The sequence below is a fragment of the Dermacentor variabilis genome, chromosome 3 (assembly GCF_050947875.1).
Source record: "Dermacentor variabilis isolate Ectoservices chromosome 3, ASM5094787v1, whole genome shotgun sequence".
In the NCBI taxonomy this organism is placed as follows: Eukaryota; Metazoa; Arthropoda; class Arachnida; order Ixodida; family Ixodidae; genus Dermacentor; species Dermacentor variabilis.
In genome coordinates this window covers 60,423,692-60,439,991 of record NC_134570.1, presented here as the reverse complement: position 1 = coordinate 60,439,991, position 16,300 = coordinate 60,423,692, and the positions used below count along the sequence as shown (strand labels likewise).

At 52.7% G+C, this 16,300-nt stretch overlaps 1 protein-coding gene across 1 annotated transcript in view; it reads right to left on the bottom strand.

The window, feature by feature from the left end:
* Positions 1 to 15,489, bottom strand: part of Pex2 (peroxisomal biogenesis factor 2) — an 88,390-nt gene extending 72,901 nt beyond the window's left edge. Inside the window, exon 1 of the mRNA XM_075685321.1 lies at positions 15,441 to 15,489. The gene's annotated coding sequence lies outside the window, so the exon portion shown is untranslated. The remainder of the gene's footprint in view (positions 1 to 15,440) is intronic.
* Positions 15,490 to 16,300: the final 811 nt, after the last annotated feature.

Here is a 16,300-nt window from a genome sequence, read left to right as displayed (position 1 = left end):
CACTGGACACGCGTCATACGCGCTATGTTCAAAGCACACTGAGAGCATTGAAATGCTACTCGGTCCTAATCGCCTGTACGTCATAATTTTTCCTAAACGCACGCTTGTCTGCCAGCCTGGTCTGCCGCATCAGGAAGCGTGTTGACGGCGGTTATCTTTAACAGGCGATGGCAAGGTGCCGACGTGGAAAGGAACGAGGCAAGACTTAGAAGTGCTGACCGTTGCGCGTATTCGTAATCCATACTCAAGGAAGAATGGTGCAAACGAACGCGGAGGAGATAGACAACACGGGCTAGCGCAGTCCCGTGTTGTTCGCAGACCAACACGCCCAACAGTCAGTACTTCCGGCTGTTGGGCATCGCCATAGTTCATTGTGCTCTTTTCCGTCTTTAAATTTCTGCGCTCGTCCGTGCTTTCTATCTCGTCCCTGTTCGTTTGCGCCATTCTTCCTTCAATAAGGCAAGAACGTAGCTTGTTTGTACAAATTAGATGTTTTGCGACAAGAAAACAAAATTCAAATGCTGAACAAGGCTACAAAGGAACGTAAAGTTGTATCAGTAAACAAGGCTTTTGCTATGGGCGAGTCACTTCTTACCCTCTTTCTTTACAACTTCCTCCTTCCCCAGAGTAGGGTATAGCAAACCAGGCACAACCTGCTTGACCGTCTCTCTCTCTCTCTCTCTCTCTCTCTCTCTCTCTCTCTCTCTGTATTAGCGAAACGGCCACGCCTACTGTCATAGGGGACGAGTAATCCAGAGAAGACGAGCGGCGAAGGCCGCCCCGAAATTACCTGTTCATTGACCGTGTCGTCACAGATTTTCACCGCGTCTACGCTTGCCCAGTTGCCTATTAATACATTTGAAAAATGCGCACATCTTTCTACAGGTAGCAAATTAGGCTCCGCCGCCACGTTTAACGTTTCGGGCTTCGTGTTTTAATGCGATTAACATTCTACAGTGGGACATCACCCACTTTGCGGACATCCGTGGGCCATTTCCTAAGGCAGCGTCTCGGAGTTAGCCGTTGCGTGGAAAGAATGCGAAAAAAACTGCGAGCATTGTAAATTGCTAGATGGCACGCTTCACTGTCGCAGCCCATCACGTAGATCTATCGCAAGAGCCTTTGAAGCAGACGTTCGTTGTGACGACTCCGATGCGAGATCCAACGCATATACGTTCCGCGAACTTTTGAGCCGACCTACGCCGTTTTTTGTCCTGCAGCGTCGGTACTAAAATGAGAATCCTTCGCGAAGGAGGTGCGCAAAGGACAACGCTCGCTCTGCACGACGCTTGACAAACGTCGCCTATAAAGCAGAACCCTTGGCCAGCCCCCCCCCCCCCCCCCATCCCGAGTCGCTTTCTAAATATTTTTTTAACATCATAACTGGGAGAGATTGCAATCGTTATCAGACGCCTCCATTGTGTTTGTGTGGACAGATTGTTTTTTTATATATTTTATTTTTATATTTATGTTTTAGTTTTTTTTATTTTAGTTAGTGTAAGCACTATTAACGTACTACGTTGTTTTCATTTGTACATAGCCATCATCATCTTCTCTGTTCTTCTTCCCACAAGAGCTGGAGCGTTCCCTTTTTGGGAATAAAAAAGCGCTTGACAGCTTGGTCGGTCTCGGTCTTATAATATATATTTGTTTCATCATTTCTAACGTTACCTTGCCCCCGGCGCTCGCCAACCTGTCTGTTTTTCTTCCCACATATTTATATATTTTCTCCCTCTGTTTCGTCACGCCTTTCGGCTGCCGTATGAATGGTGCCACAAAAAAAAAAATGGTCTTGCGCGAACGAACCCCCACTGTTTCGATTGAATGTGCAGCCGCGTGCTTCGCGCCTAAACATGCCGCTATTGCTGCCAAAGACGCTGCTGCGCGGCGACTCGCGTGTGTAAGGATCGCGTACGTGGGCGTTTGACCTGTTTAACCGGCGGGGCAAGATGTGATTGAGAAATTTTCGATCTGCCAAAGTCCAACCGTTTCGCATCGAACACTGTAAGAACTAACGCACTTCCGCCTCATCTGTGACGTCACGAGTGAGAGCGACTGTTCGGGTGTCGCACCTCACTGCCTTATTCATGCGGGGTGGTTTGGCGCTTTGTCTTTAGGGCGGAAGCCTTAGACCTCTGTCTGAAGGTTGCGTTGTGAGGTACAGAAAATCGAAGCGCTCGTACCACTGCTCGCGCGTTCGTCGTCGTCGTCGTCTTCTTCCAGATCGCTTCTTTCACATCGATGCCGCTAATTATTACAAGAAGGCGCAGGTAACTAATACAGAGTTGATTAAGGTACTCGAACCCACGACCTTTGGTGGGAGTCAAACCCACTACCTTTAGTGTTAGTTAGGACGAAGTTAATAAAGGCACAGTTAATTAAGGTAGTGTCAATTAAGGCACTCGGACGCACGACGTTTAGTGGGAGAAAACAAGTAATAAGAGGCAACAACGCATTCGAATGAGAATGTCAAGTAATTTAATGGTTGACTTTCGAGCGCGCAGGCTTTCGCCTTCACCTTCATTGGCGTATGTTTAAGTGACGGCCAGTTTTTAGAAATAAGCAAGCGCGCGATGCTCGACAGTGGCCTACAAGTTAGGAATTTTCATTGACCGATTCAAACGCCACGAGCTGCGACGTGGAGGGCTTCGGATCATCACTGGCTGCCTAGGATTCTTTGGCGCGTATCTGTATACGTACGCCAGCTTTCTTGCACGTACGTACTACCTCTGCGTGCATGAATGCGTTTTCATTTTGGCAGCGCCGCAGATCTAGTTAGTCCGACACTATCCTTAAGGGTCCATTTAAGTCAAAGCGAAACTATACATACTACTGTTTATGTACATCGGATCGTACTTTCGCAATTGTCTGTCGAAGTAGGTGCCTGAACCGGATCTGGCTTGCGAATGCGTGCACGCTAAGTGACGCAGAAGCTTCGATTCGCGCCGCAGCGCTTTTGCTCGCCCGTATAGACGACCTTTCCAACGAAAGCTCCCTTGGGGGCGTCGCCATACCTATTCCTGGGCCGGTGTATAATGTAAGAATTTCTTTCTTTCCATTCTATTATCCCTCCTTATCATCCCTTTAACGACTGGCCTATCACGGAGATAACGTTAGGCGGAGCAGTCCGCTCAGACCACTTACAAAGAGCGAAAAAAAGAAGTAGCCACTGACATGGAATCGATGCATTGTACTCAAGCCGCCGGTACGCGAGCTCGAAAGCAGTGGGGACAGCAGCAGCATGGGCGCCTTACATCCGCAGTCTATATAGACGGGTAGATGCCCTCGCGACCCAGCTGAGGAATCCGGAGGTTTCAAACTGTAGGACTGTTGGCTCTGCATAGCCGCTCCTGGTTGTCGACTTCAAATGAAGCACCTCGCAGGGCACTCGGTTCAGTCCTTTTTTTTTTATCTCCCCGCTCTGGATTCTCGATCACTCTTTGACCTCGATCCATGGTTAGCCGAGGTCTGCATATAGAGGATCGCGCAGCGCGCTGATTGACTATTGTGCGGGCGTGCGGGACGTCGTCGTCGCTCCGGCGTCGGAAGTGCCCGGGCTGGCGCAGGCGGGCGCGCGCGAGCGGCTGTCCCGGCGTCACACACGTGGAAAGTCGGCGAGCGGGCGCGTTCGTCGATAATTGCGGACGGACGGATGCCGGGGGGCGACGTTTGCTTTGCACAGTCGATATACGCTGCACGCGCGATCGGTTCGTGCGATCGAGGTGCCTCGGGCATATGTACGGCATATATATAGGGAGTTACGCGGGAGTCTCGCACGGAAGTTCGGTGTCTGGCGCGGATTCGAATCCACGCGGATTTTGAGCTCTTCGTACAATACGTGTGCACCCCTTCCAGCAATGTAACGGGGAACGCCCAAATTGCTTCTGCGACCAAAGTGACAAGCACGCGGTACGAGAGAGTTCATTGAGGCTGTGGATCTTCAGCGGCAGAGCTACTTATGTTCCATTTTATCGTCGGGTTCAACCCCGTGTTGCTTCTCACGTAGCTCGATACTGTGTAAGATACATGCGCGTTCCAAAAAACAAAAAAAGCACCAGGTGTACTAATTCCGCTGTACGCAACAAAGGCTATCTCCCAGCTACATTGCATTCTATTAACCATGTTCTGCTCCAAGCGGATCCACGGCAAATGCGCACATTTTGCGATGTTATCACTCCGCCTGATCATATCCCGTCTTCGATTGAATACGTTTATATCCCATTGATCCCTATTGTTACTTTGATTGGTTGCATTTAACGCCCTAAAGCAATATTCCAGATAGCTTAGGGCTCCGCATTAGTTTGTTACCAAGCGTTCTTTTTTCTTTGGCCTGCACGTAATATCTGAGCACACGAGTGCTTCTTCAAATGTTGCGTCACCCATCTTGTGACAGCCGCGCTGTGGGAGCAAATCGCATCCGCGATCTCATGTTCAGCGGTGGAACAGTCCATGTTACTCTTGTGGGTAGGCTGCGTGGGCTCGGTCGTCCGGGTCACCAATTTTTGGGAGGCGGCGCGAAGAGGTAGCCGCCGTAGCCAGTTTCTTTTAGGCCTGCCTGACATGGTGCAGCGGTATCTCGGGAGCGGCCGACACAGCGGCCGCTCATGTCGAGCTTTTTAGCGTGTTCTCTTCTCGCGCTACGTGCACGTGAGCCCTCTTCTTCGCCTACGACCCGAGACCACAACCTTGGGGCTATGCGAGACGCCGCAATGAAGGGTGCTAGATTAATCTTTCACTGGTGCTTCGACTGGGGGCTCTCTAAAACAATAAATGAGTACACGAGCATATTTCCTCTTCCCTTTCCTTCTTTCTTTTTCGTTTCAATCGCATTGGAGTCCTACCCGCGATTTCGTGCTCGGGAGCAGGATTACACAGCCATTGCTCCGCCACTCGCCAGGTCATTCTTTTACTCGTCACAGACGACCGATACCGACGGTGCGCGAAAACAGGCTCGGCTCGAGGAGGTTGCCTGCACTGGCGGCGGCAAAGTATGCAATACGTAAATGGCGCTGCAGACCGCCGTTTCAGCGGTCCCTCGCCGTAATCACCGGCGGCATCAGAAGTGGTGCACGCGTGCAACTCGCAGCAGCACCGTCAGCGTTCCCTCCGCGTTTATCTCGCAGCGCAAGTCCAACGTTAAGCTGCGCGCGTCCTTAAGCCTTAGCAGCATTCTTTTAAAAAATAAGCCGGGAAAATTCTGCCCACGAGGCTCGACAAACTGCCTGACCGACCAAGTTTGAAGCCGCCCCGGCGCCGGCCAGTCGTCTGCAGACGACCCGTTGCAGTGTTGCTGCTGTCGTCTGCTCCCTCTCCTCTCGAAGGGTGTAGTGTAGCACTGTCGTCTGCTAGCTGGCGCACGCGCGTCAATCTGCGAGACAGCTGCACACTGACGGGCACAGCGGCAGCCACTGCAAAACGTGATAAGCGCCCTGCGGCGAACCCGAATCGGCTACGCTCTCTGTCGTCAGTTCCGTGCAGCAGCATTGGTTTCGCGCCTCTACGTGAGCTACTGTCATGTCGCCGCGACCGCAGTAATCGCTCGCACATGCTATAACTTCGCTATTGGATGGTGTAATGGCTGGCATATATAGCTGCAGTTACATTTCAATGCTTCTTGCTGGTTTCTACGGCATTAAACGCCTCCCCCCCCCTCCGCCTGCCTAAAGAAAGAAAAGCAGAATCATGTTAATGCTCAAGCTGACAAGTTCACAACGTACAGTTATTTTATAATCACTGACAGTTGCAGCTCGTACGAAACATTCCCTCCAACGCGCTCCAACACTCGCCGGTCCACGATTGTGTGTGCGTTTCGCGCGCACTTGTAGTCGGTTGTTTGCGCCACGTGCTTCGTCGACAGACCGTGATGCTCGCAAGCCAACCGGCATTAGTGGACAATTCGCGTGTCACACACACCGCCACACAGACAATTCAGCGCTTCGCCGGAAAACTTGCAGCATTCAGTAAAGCCCGCGGTGTCCACACGTGCCCCCCCCCCCCTCCACTTCCCGACGTGTACTGCACAGTACTCGTAATGCCGAGCACCGAGAGAAAGGAGACGAGAGATCAGCAGCACTGGGGCCGGCTGGCCCAGACGGTATACGCTACGCCGTGTGTTAGTACGTGATGCGTCGGCAGCGCTGGACATCTCTGCGGACGTGTACACGACGACGAGCGGAGAGTGATTCCCTGTGCTAGGAGAGCTTCGCTGCTGAGGTGTTCTTTTCTTGGTATCTCTTCTCCCCTTTCCTTTCCTTATCACGAGAGGCAGCGGCGGCGGCGGCGGCGATATTCAGTTTCGCCAACACGGCAGGGTGTGCAGGCCGGACCCGCGTCGCCATTGCTTGACCGTCGCCGGGAGAAACCGCGTGTGCTTCGTCCGGCCCGTGGCTCGATCCGATATCCCCGCGGGGAATTCCTGGCAAATCGTCGACGCTGGCACGACGAACGCTCGATTATTGCACCGACCCTGGGTCTTGCGAGAACGTTAATCGTCGCCGAGTCAAGCCCGGTCAGGTATATATATATATGAAACCACTTTTTGTTTTCTTCCGTTTTTGCCGATCGTGTATAATGGCGCTACTATTTGCGTTGGAGGGTTCCTTGGCATTGGTGTTGCAGTTACCTTTCTTTTTCAAGAAACCACTGTTTCGGGCATCGAAGCGCGAAACTAACTGGAACACCGATGCACTTCGTCGGACGCTCTGGAAATTGTCTCGAAACTGGGTGCAGTCCAGAGAATTCGTTCTGAGCGCGTGCGCCTTGCGAACTCGCTAGCTACAATTTGTAGGTTGAAATATGCGCTGCGAAGTAATTAATAATTTAGTTACGTAATTACGTTAATTGTTCAATTAGGCATTTTGATTTCTCGTAAAAGTAATGAGCGCCTCATCGAGTAATTTAGATCAAGGGCTACGATTGTGCCATCTGCCACAGGCAATTTAGAAAATTTTGGTCACGTAAACACACGCACGCACGCACACACCCTGTGTAGACATCACGCTGTTGATTTTTTTATTTGTTTTTTTTGCGTTCTAGCGGGGATATGTACAAACTACAGAGTCGTCCACTGTTATAAGAGGGACTTCTTTAGTTATTCGGCCTGACATGACGACGAAACTTTGACTCTCACGGAAAAGAAGGAAAAGCTGATACGACGAGTTGTGGCAATGTAGAGAGCCGTTGCTGACATTGCGTAACGACCACGTAACAAATTCAGAACCAACGCAGGCCGTCTGAACATACGCAGTATAGAGCCATTCTGTGTAACGACCACGTAACGAACGCAGAACCAACCCAGTCCGCCCGAATACACGACAGAGCGTGTTGGCGCTCCCGCTGCATTTGTGCCGAACTTGAGGCGATTTATAGTCCCTGTATCATGCGCGGTGTAATGCGCTCCGCATTCGATTCGAATCGTTTTCGCTCGACATTGTCACGCGCATTAAACGTGGTTCCGAAGTGGTCACGCGTAACCGCTCTGGGGTTTGCGAGCGACCGTGATATAATAAGCACGGTCGGGACACGTGTTCCACGTTTAAACGGAGCGTGCCGGTAGCTTAGATTCATCCGTCCTCTTGCAAGGTACAGTTACCCGGGGAAGTGAATTATGCCTGTTTTTTTTTTCTTTCTTCTTCTTTTCTCTTCTCTTTTCTTCATTTTGGCAGAGGCTATGCTCTAACGCCTAGGTCTACATGCGAGCTCTGACTCCACAAACTCGACGTATTGCAGAAAGCGCGCCGATATTCGCTTTTCTTCCTGCATCTCCTTATACGTATAAGACCGTGACGTCAGCCGCTGGTCGAAATAACTGTATAGTGCTAGAAGATTCCTTACGGACACTTCTCTGCTAAACGGCGAATGTTCTTTTGAAGTGCAAGAACGCAAGTATGCGACGACGTGACACAAGTCTTTTCATGATGCAGAAGAAAATTAAGAGGGGGAAAAACTGCGTACTTGACTACATACATATACACTTTGCGGCTGCTCTATACGCAGTGCGTAACGCCCTCGGTTCATCCGCTCGTTATACTTCAATAAGATACGTGCAACATCGACCTTTGTAGCTTCCTTGCGAGCTGTATTGTACTTCATGCTGTTACCTCGTTATCTGCTAACTTAGCATTTGAGATTCCACATGATTCTCCTTTCTGTCTTTCTTTTTCTCCTTACGGGCTAGATGCCTGGTAGTGTCACTTCCGTCCATACGGATATCGCTCTCTCCCACGTCGCTCTGTCATCCTGCTGTTAGTCACTGACGACGATGTACGGGGCAGTGACACGTTTCGCGGGCAATGGCAACATAAGGAACTTACATCCGTAGCCCGTGTGCAACTGCAAGTCGTCGTAGGTCGCGGTGATTCACGATACAGCCGAACGAGACGAGAGGCCTTCGAGAATGAGGAATGTTTCTAACTGGAGGCGGACCCATATTGCAGTGCACTAGAAGGCTTTGTAGTGGCCTCAGAGGAGGGCGGGGCCTGATGTGTTGCATGTTGCCGCCGAGAGGAAGCGCGGCAAGAAGTTCCTCCTTGGTGGCGCAACTCACCACCCTATTCCTAAGGGGACGCTCATATCATCCATCCATTCATTCATTCATCCATCCATCCATCCATCCATCCTGAAGCTTCGTTGCGGTAGCTCCGGGACAAGGCGGCTGCCTAGCGGGCGGCGTTATTTCACTTCGAAGTAGACTGCCTGTTTCTGCGCTGCCGACCGGACAATCATTTGTAGGGTACCCCAACACTTTGGCAGGAATAAAAAAAGTGCGATTCTCTGTACCACTGCATGACGGCTCAGGGAAGATCGCACGTCGTTTCCGCGATGATGATGGATGTCCGACCAGTTTGTTCTTACAATCATTACGCTTCCGCGGGAAATTTATTTTGCCTATGTCACTGCTACAACCTAATCATGCGCAACGGGTTCACCTGTTACCTTCGTCATGCCGTTTGCTCTAACCGCACCGAGTTTGATTGTTAAACTGCCGTGGTACACTACGCGGCTGCAAGAAAGTAAACTTGCCATGCGCTCGCGTAGGCTCGGAGACCAATAAGTTCAGTAATTATGGATATGCAATATCAAATGGTGTCTACACGGCACTCGTGCATGCTCACCTTTACAAGACCATTTCCTTACAATACAAAGCATGAGTAAATTCGCCGAAACAAGCAAGCATTTTTCAGAGCATGTATAGGCTCCCACTTTATTTACAGTAATAAATACAACACATTCGTCAGGCGCATGTTGCAAAAGCATAGCGGAACAGCTTGCAGAAGCCAAACAGCAAGTCTGTCTGAAGCAAGCAATTCGCAAGTCATACGGCACGTCTGTCATTGTGTGTCCATCTGGGAGTGTGCAGTGCGCGTCACCATTGTGTAGAGCGCGCGAACGGCGTGTAGGCCGTTCTCATTTACTTATATTTTGTCGCGTGCTCGGCATCGCACCGTACACAGCAGCCTCGTGCTTCCAAACGCTGCCCGCAAAAGTGGCAAACTCGACAGGACTTCCGCGACCATCAAAGGGTACAAGTGGGACTGCGTGCGCTCGGCCTGTTATAACTCGACAGTATATACCAACATCATAAAGCCTCTTTCACGCGTCAAACTGTATATACTCGCGTATAGCTGGCGTGACCACGAATAAGTAATCGACACCCGGAGACAAGGCCGCCTGTTCAAAGGGTGCCGGTTGCTCTCGTTTAGTAAGCTCAAGGCATAGCGTTGAAAGATTGAACGTAGCAGAGGTAGATCTCGTACGGAACTTCGCAGTGACCGCGAGGCAGGTCAAGTTAGGTTGCACCTCACACGGTACAAGCTCAGGAAACCGATTGCGCGCCCGTTCAGACGAGAACACAAACTCGATCGCAACGATTCTGCTCACGTAATGTTTCTACTCATTTCCCTCGGTCCTCTTGCGCTTCAGTGTCTGCTGCTGCGAAAGTATATGTGAAAAGACGCTCCGCGTCCCTAGGCGTTACGCCGTTAACTCTCGCCGCTTTCCTTCTGGCATCTGCAGTGACTCAAGTGTGGAGGGGACGAAGGTCGCGGGACCCTCTTGTTCCACTGTGGGGCCAGGCCATGGAGGGAACGGGGTCGCTCTGCTCGACATTCGACAGGTGCGTGCCACGAAACGCACCTTTCTTCTCCGTTGCAGCGCGGTGCGCATCCTCTATTTTTGTTTCCTTTTTTATTCTTTTTTTTCAGCCACGCCGACGTATGTGCACACTCGTACAGGTCCACACACCCGCGCAATCCCTTCTCCTCCAGAAAAGTCCCACCACGTGCGGGTCGGGGAAGTGTGCGCAATGTTTTACTGTGTGTGTGTGTGTGTGTGTGTGTGTGTGTGTCACCCCGTACAGCGGCGGTTCGTGTGCGTGTATGTGTATGCGTGTGTGCCTGTGTGTGTGTGTGTACGCGCGTAGTAGTCGAGTGGGCCGGCCAGCCAGCCCGCTGCCGTGAATGAATCCGTGTCAAAAGGCCGGCCCGTCCTCGGCCGGGCCCATGTTTGGGCAAGGCGCGGGGAGGCCCGCCGCCCTTTCTCTGGCTCGGAGCCGGAGGCGTCGTCGTCGGCGCCGACCGGACGTCGTGGGCTTGAGGCCGGCTGCGTGTGTGCGCGTGTGCCATGCGGAGCAGAACCGGGAAATGGGAACGCGCCTCCTATAGTCAACGCTTACTGGCAGGCGCTGCTCCGTTCCATGTGCGCCGGCTCACGCTGGCCGCGGTGGCAGTGGCATACGGTGGTCTCCTCCGCACTGCTGTGTGTGTGTGTGTGCGCGATTGTGCGTGTGTGTGTGTGTGAGTGTGTGTGTGTGTGTGTGTGTATGTGTGTGTGAGAGAGAGAGAGGGGGGGCTAAAAAGATCCAAACTGAATTATGCGGTTTAACGGTTCGAAACTGCACAGTGGGTTATTTGGGACGCCGTATACTGGAGGATCTACGGGTGAACTTTGACCACCTGGGGTTCTAAATCCAAGTAAAGTCGAGCGCTTCCGCAACGAAAGCCTCTATAACGAAATGACCTGTATAGCGAAGGAATCATCCAGTCGTGGTTCTATTGTGAGCTGTATGGTGCGCGACGTTTACAACGAAGTGCCCTGCGTAACGAACGATTTCGGAGGTCCCAAACGATCCGTTAGAAAGGCGTTCGACTGCGCGCGAGAGTTTTTACACTTTGCTACCACCGAAATGGGGGGGGGGGGTGAGGGGTGAGCGCTACTGGGAATCGAAAGCTAGACTTGGTGCTCAGCATCAAAAATTTCCATAACCACTGAGTCACCGCGACAGGTCGGGTGGTAGAGAGACAGCTTTAGTGTAAAGCTGCAGGAAGGTGCTAAAGGGTCAACAGTGTGCAACGTAAAGTTGAGCTGTAATTGGTACGTATAGTTATCGAAAAGGTCTCTTGAGTTCAGACGAGGCTCGGGAGATATGGTCGGCGATCTATAGTGCTCCATAGAATAGACGTATCTTGGCGTAAACGGCGAAACAATGGAGGCAACGAGAAAGAAGGCACAGACTGCATTATTCTGAGACATAATACCACGTGTCTCTCTTGTGGTCAATTTCCTTTATCGATATATATAATATATTGGATGGTCACGATCAATCATCCAGTAACGCGATTATGTATAGACCACTTAATCAACGTCAGACAAGGGCGACACACACAGTATCAGGAGAAGAGTTCGAGTATGCATTTCACTTGCCACACTTCCTTAGTCACGTTAACTTTTCATTTACTGAAGTTTAATAACGAAAGCTGTTTCATCTGTTCCGTCTTCTGCACAACAGACCTTCTACGCCCGATAAAAACAAAACAAAAAAATACTGCAGCGGTCACAACGCTTCGCTAACACGCTACACACACGCCTCCACTCCTATACACACACCTGCGCGGCGTCCCCTAAAGAACGAAAGCGTGTCCCGCCTATTCTCCGCCTCCTTGGCTTCCAGGACACGGCGATCGAAAGTATACGAGGCGGCCGTCCTCGAGGGTCCAAGTCCTTGAAGGAGGACTTAGAGAGAGAGAGAGAGAGAGAGAGAGAGAGCTCTATGTGCGCGCGTACGGTACGCGTCGTCGTGTACTCCCGATATAGCGCGCCGTGTACGTACGCCCGCCACGGCGCGCTTGTGTATGTGCGTGCGTGCGTGCGTGCGTGCGTGCGTGCCAGCGAAAAAGCAGCGGCAGCAGCAGATCGCGAGACAGGGCGGGCGCGCACCCACCGTTCCACATCGCTGATGACACCGGGCACGCTCTCTTGCTTGCTGCCCCCCCCGCCCCCCAACCTTTCAGTCCTCCTCCTATGTCTCAAACTCTCTTCTTATCTATACACACGCCACGATATCTCTGCGTCATTGCTCTTATATCTCGTCTATACGTGTGCGAACGAATCTCCCGACCTCCCTCCCCCCCCCCCCCCTTTTCTTATTCTTCTGCAGTTCTATCTATGTACATGCCTTCCTTCATCGCACCCCCCTCGTTATATCTTCAGCGCGCGACCCTTTTTTTTCTTTCTCCTTTTTCGTTTCCATACCTCTCGTACTTCGTGTTACGTACACGACCCGCACATCACCGCGGTCGGAAGGGATCGAGCTCCCGTATAGCGCGAGCGTATAACGGCCCTTGGGGAGGTGGGGGGGGGGGGGGGGGGCTACGCACGATGCGTGCGGCAACGTCGTTGGCGTCGTGCGTGCGAGCGAGCGGTCAGCCGCCGAAGGAGGCGGCACGACCAAACTTCGTGACTTCCCGGCTGCTGTAGCGAAGGCGGGAAGGCCCCGGCCGACCACGCGTGCTGTACGTAGCGGCTCTTCGCTTTAAACGCTCGCCCTATAAAGGTATATAGCTGCACGGCTCCGTATATATATGTCCTCTCGTCTGCGCTGCGCTTTCCCTCTCCCGCCGTTCATATCTGTATCACGAGCAGGAGGACCCACCTGCGGGGAATAGAACAGGAAAATCACAAAGAAGCTATGAGAGAGAGAGAGATGTACAGGCGGAGAGTTGAGCGGCTAAACCGAAGCGCGCGCGCAGCTCTGCGGGAAGAGTTTCTTTCTATAGTATTTATTTCTCCTGCTTCGTCGTTGTTTTCGGGTGTCACGGCAGTGGAGCATCGATTCGGTAAAAAGTGCACTTTTCTTTCCCCCTAGAATTCTTTTTTTTTCTCTCTCCCTCTCTTTGTTTATGTGTCTTTCCAGAGAGCTCGCGAGTAGTAAGTAGATCACGACAGCGTGTTCTCGTGCTTGCCCCCCCCCCCCCCCCCCCCCCCAATTCGTCGTCCGATATCCTCGGCGAAGTTCGTCGCTACTTGCACTACTACTATACAGGCCTTCCGTCGTCGTCTTCGTTTTGGCACGCTATGTGCTCGCTTTCTCTGCTTCGTTGTCTCTAGCTATGCGTTTCTCTCTTTCGCGCTCCCCTCTTCGCTTCGCCGTGCGACGTCTCTACGAGCCGCTGCGTGCGCAAGATCGAGAAACGCGGGGGGGGGGGGGAAATTAGGGTAGGGGCACGTTGAGTCACGACGCATGAAAATCATCCGCAAAGCGGACGCTCGCACATGGTCTTGTGTGGGGCACAACTCTCTTCTTCCGCTTAGTGTGGCTCCGCGTAGATTTGCTGCGTTACCCTCTGCGCACCCATTCCTCCCATGCACGCAACAAATCCGTTGTCTCCAGCATGTAATGCGCGGCAAGTATGCGTATACCAGTAGCCGCACTTAGTTGCAAGCGGCGTACGCTCCGCATTCGACACTACACACAGGAGACCTGCCGCGGTAGCCCACAGGCTATGGCGTCACGCTGCTTCTCTCGAGGTTGCGGGTTCGACCCGGCCTCGGTACCGCCTTCCGATGGTTGCGGAATGCAAGGGACGATCGCGTACCGCTCATTGGATGCACAGTAAGGAAAACCAGGTGGTCGAAGTTAATCCGGAGCCGTCCAGTACGGCATGCCGGAGGTTTTGGCCACGTGATACTTCAGAATTTAAGTACTTTTCTTTTTTACTTCTGCAGGATAGTGGTCGAGTTTATCCGCTCGCATTTCTGCAATCGGATTAGAAGGTCACATTTGAAATCTTGCTTTATTGCTTTTAACTTGGCGTGCAAAGTAGTATGATAGGCTGTTCGAGATTAACCAGCACCGCATCTCCCGAAATGACGATCCCTGTTATATCGGCGCAGGAAGCAAATCCTATGCAGGCCCAACACTGGGCTTCTACGGTCATCCTACATTGGGCAGTGGCTGCCCAGCATTGGGTTACGCTGGCAGAACAATAAGCAACGTTCTGCTGACACTGGGCGACGCCGTTCATATATACTTCTGACAATGCTGGCCCAACATTGGGCCAGCTTGCACGGAGCTCCTTGGGATGCTGTTCTCTCGCTGACGGAACAAACGAAGGGGCGAGAAGGGATCGTGTATGAGGAGGAGGAGGGCCCGCACAGCTGCCATGAACGCCTTAACTGTCTCGTCGTCGCAAAGCGATCGCCCGAACTAATGCAGAGAAGATCCATTATGAGCGCCCACATGACGCCGGGTCTCTCTCCCGAGAAGTGGCAGCCCGAGCTCAGTGCATGCTACTGGTTAATTAACTTAAAGATCTAACAAGAGACAGCGTGTTCAGCGTGACGCGGCGGACGACCGATGCAGCGTTGTTTGCACAGCCTGCAGGTGCGATGTGTGCTCGTGGTCGAATCGGAGGAGCCGCGTCACGCGACCTCTCACGGATGGGACGAGGGAGAGGGAATTCGCTCGACGAGGAGAGCACCGGTCGCACGCTACATTCGAGAGTCACGGAGCCGCGTACGAAAACCTCGGGACAAGCGACTCCCGGCTCGTTTTGGATCGTCAGCTCGGTGAGAGTGCAGCGGGTGCTTTTGACCAAGTGCTTGTTTCCATTAAGGGGTGGGGGAAGGGGGGGGGGGTGATCAGGTGCAGGTTAATCAGCGCCACCTAGATTGGTTTAACGAGAGTAAGGTTCCCGCTTTCATACCCTGCGCGTGGAGTGGGCGGTGAGGGAGCGTTTATAAAGAGGCCAGGAAGAGGATGCTATGGTTCCCTTGGCACTCGTCGGTATAGCTGTGTAAAAGTCTGTTCGTCGTTTTGCCAACGTAAACTCCTACCACCGCGGCTTCGCCTGTTTCTCAGATGTACACACGTAGTATACTTTTCGAATGACTACTCCAGTCGAACATCGCGCAATCGCTTCCAGCTCCGCGCAGTTGAAACTAGAATGCAGATCCCCGCCATCAGATTCCTCCATGACGTAGCAGCAGCCGCTTTGAGCCGCGTCGAGTTTCCCTGGCACCGGAATCGTCGATGAACTCGTCAGCTCGTCTCTCCTCGCGCGTTATACAACGCCGGGTAAAGAAAAGTGCTCGCCTGACCGACCGGTTTAGCGGCCGACGTTGTCGTCGCCAAGGCGCTGCTGCGCGGCAGCTCCGTGACTCACCGACGACCGCCCGGCGTCGTCCCGTCACGTCTACCCGTGGCGGCCTGCTTGCCGCCACCGCCGCTGCTGCTGCTACGGGCGCGTGTCGAGGAACCACCCCTCCCCTTCCCTGGCTCCGACTTGTTTCTGCTTGCACGCGCTGATTTCACCGTCCGGACGGTCGCCCTGCTCGTTCATGCGTATACGTGCACGCGCTCTCGCGGTGTGGACGAGCGCGATATCGTGCTTCTTCTCCCTTCCGACGCTCGCACGTACGACCGCCGCCGCCGCCGGCTGCCAGTACGGGGTGGAAAGGCGTTCCCGCCGAGTGAAGCAGCCAGGAAGCACGACGCCGGAGCCGAACAAGTAAGATCGCGTGATGGGTTCTCCTGCGCCAATAGCATCGTGTACGTTAAAGCGACGACCACGTGCGATGTATTTCAAGAACGCGGTCTTCTCTGGCCTGGAAGCCGTGCCGGCTTCCCGGCCAAAGAAGGCCGCGTTGGCTGCCGTGGCTGCTCTAACTCGCGCCTTGCGATTACCACGCTGTTGAGCGTATTAGAACTGTAACCGTTCTGTCGTTATTCGCGCCGCTTACTGCACATTCGCAGTTGGATGGAAAGTGGCGATGGTGAAGCCGGTAAAACGGTAACGTTGTGCTGACAGTGGTGCTGAATTGAAATCTGTGGTGGTGTGGATCACTTGCCGCCGACAGCCGTATCAGGATGGTACTTCGGCAGGCGATTGAAACGTAGACGTTTCTTTTTTTCTTCTTTGTTTTTTTCGGCGAGAAACAGACTCGCTGAACGCGCGCCCAAATTCGCGTCGTCGGAAACGCGTCCCACGTGGTTGCTACCATTTCGCTGCAGACCGCGAATGTG